General features: G+C 28.5%; 1 long non-coding RNA gene across 1 annotated transcript; it reads left to right on the plus strand.

Annotated features, from left to right (window-relative positions):
- The first annotated feature begins 274 nt into the window (after nt 1–274).
- Nucleotides 275–1,053, plus strand: LOC105110466 (uncharacterized). Its single transcript, XR_839483.1, has 2 exons — nt 275–372; nt 738–1,053. It is a non-coding gene; the product is annotated as an uncharacterized LOC105110466 (long non-coding RNA).
- The last annotated feature ends 1,072 nt before the right edge of the window (nt 1,054–2,125 follow it).

Here is a 2,125-nt window from a genome sequence, read left to right on the forward strand (position 1 = left end):
CTGACCAAAACTTCCTTGATGCTACAATATTTTAGGGTATCTTCAACATTCCTTTTTCTAGAAGAAAGCTGAAGAGGCCCAGATCCAACAGACTTTAATGACCCAACTCTGTTATTACGTCTATTCTTTAGCATTGTGATTGGAAGATCATGCAAATGGCATGATAAAAGCAAACTGAATCATATTTGCACCATGGAGAGCTTTTGCATCCTTATCCTTTACGTAAATGAAAGGGCAAAAGTAGGCCCTATAAATAGCAATGGTGCCAGAACGCCTCCTTATGAGCGAGCTTAGTAGAGAACTTGAGCACGCACTTGAAGATGGTGAAACTGTCTACTCTCTGTTTCCTGTTTGTCCTCTTCCTTGCCTCTGGTAATGGCCTATACTTCATATCTTGTATGATCTTGATGATTGGTTTTTCTTACATAGAAGAGTCGAGCTTGTTTATCTAGAAATCTATGGATTCCAGGCATCATCTCTAACATCGCGATATCATCAATAAGGAGATCAAGACATGTTCTGTATGTTCTGTACTCTTTACTAATGACTCCCATTATCATCTCATGATCATGGTTAAACATTAATGACATTGAAGCTTGATTCTTACCATTAACCGATAGAAGCGATCACTCTTCTTTTCCTTGTGTGTAAAATAAACACATAAAAAGGTAAGTTGCTTTACGCAGATCATTTGATGGATGATGGCTCTATAATTTATTTATATTTTTGTCTTGCAGATGGGAAACCAGTGCTCATGGTAGGAGCAAGAGACTGCCACAAAGTATGGACCTGCAAAGGTCAAAATCGTTGCTGGGAAGACTGTAAGAATCGATATAGCGGAACGGGCCTCTGCGATTTATACACAGCACCACCTGTTCCAAAGCAATGCTTCTGTGCATATAAATGCTAGTCTTAGTTTGAAGCATCGTGTAGTAAGCTAAACAAGACTTGAATGAATAAATGACAGCATTTCTCAGTTATCATAGAATGTATTTCCCAGATATCTGGAGTTCAAACCTCCTTTTAATATACAGTAGCTCTTTGAACTGTGTTGTGCCGTGGGTCATGTATTTGATTTTCAAAAAAAAAAATAGATATATGGGTTACTATAATGTGTTAAAATTTAATATCTAAATTAAAATCTTATGGAAGTATAAAATTTAATAAATCAATAATTATACATTTAAATGAACTAAAAAAATTTATTAACAATAAATAAAAAAAAATAAAAAATATATACAAATCAAGATATTTGATCTTGCAAAATATAAAATTTATGAGGTTATATTTACTAAATTTATTTATTAAAATAAATAAATAATAATAAAAATATAAATACACGAGAAATTAGTTGAGCAAAAAAAATAATATTACATAAGTTGAATATATTAAAAATATTACCTAAAAATAGATATTTTTTATTTATAAAAATAAATTTCATTTCTACAAAACAAAAGAAAATATAAATGAGTCAAATGATATCTTTAAAAAAAATAAATTTTTTTTAAAACAAACTCTATTCTAAAACAGGCTGCAAAACTTATAAATTAAATTATAAGATCAAAATAAATTAATAAAAAAAATAAAGATAACTATAAAATTAATTTAAAAAAAATAAAAAACAATGAAATTTAAAAGAAAATTGAGAAGAAAAAAAATGTTAAGTCGTATTAACTTTTCGAACTTGTAACATTATTCATTAAATCAAAAACACGATAAATAAAAAAAAGTTCATTAAACCAAGATAATTGTATTAGGATTTTGTTTACCTTAAAAAAAATAGATCTAATTTTGAGAAAATATTTTTATTTTATATTAATTTCAAGTTTTATGATAATGTTTTAGATTATGAATATGTTTATTAAATTATAAGATATTTTATAAGTGTTTTGAGTAAAACAAAATGGGTTAAAATGTGGTTTTTGAGTCTAAAAAACCATTAGCATTTTTCTTCGACTATGTTGTCAAAAAGAATCGGAACAAACAAAACCCTATCTTCCCTAAATGCAAAGGGAAAAAACGGGCTCAGTCACACAAATCCTGCAAGTTGTTTCGGCCTGCTAGGCCTAGTAATGCATAGTTTTATATATATATATATATATATATATATAAAACTATGCATTAC

Source organism: Populus euphratica, unplaced genomic scaffold (genome assembly GCF_000495115.2).
Source record: "Populus euphratica unplaced genomic scaffold, PopEup_1.0 scaffold394.1, whole genome shotgun sequence".
Taxonomy (NCBI): domain Eukaryota; kingdom Viridiplantae; phylum Streptophyta; class Magnoliopsida; order Malpighiales; family Salicaceae; genus Populus; species Populus euphratica.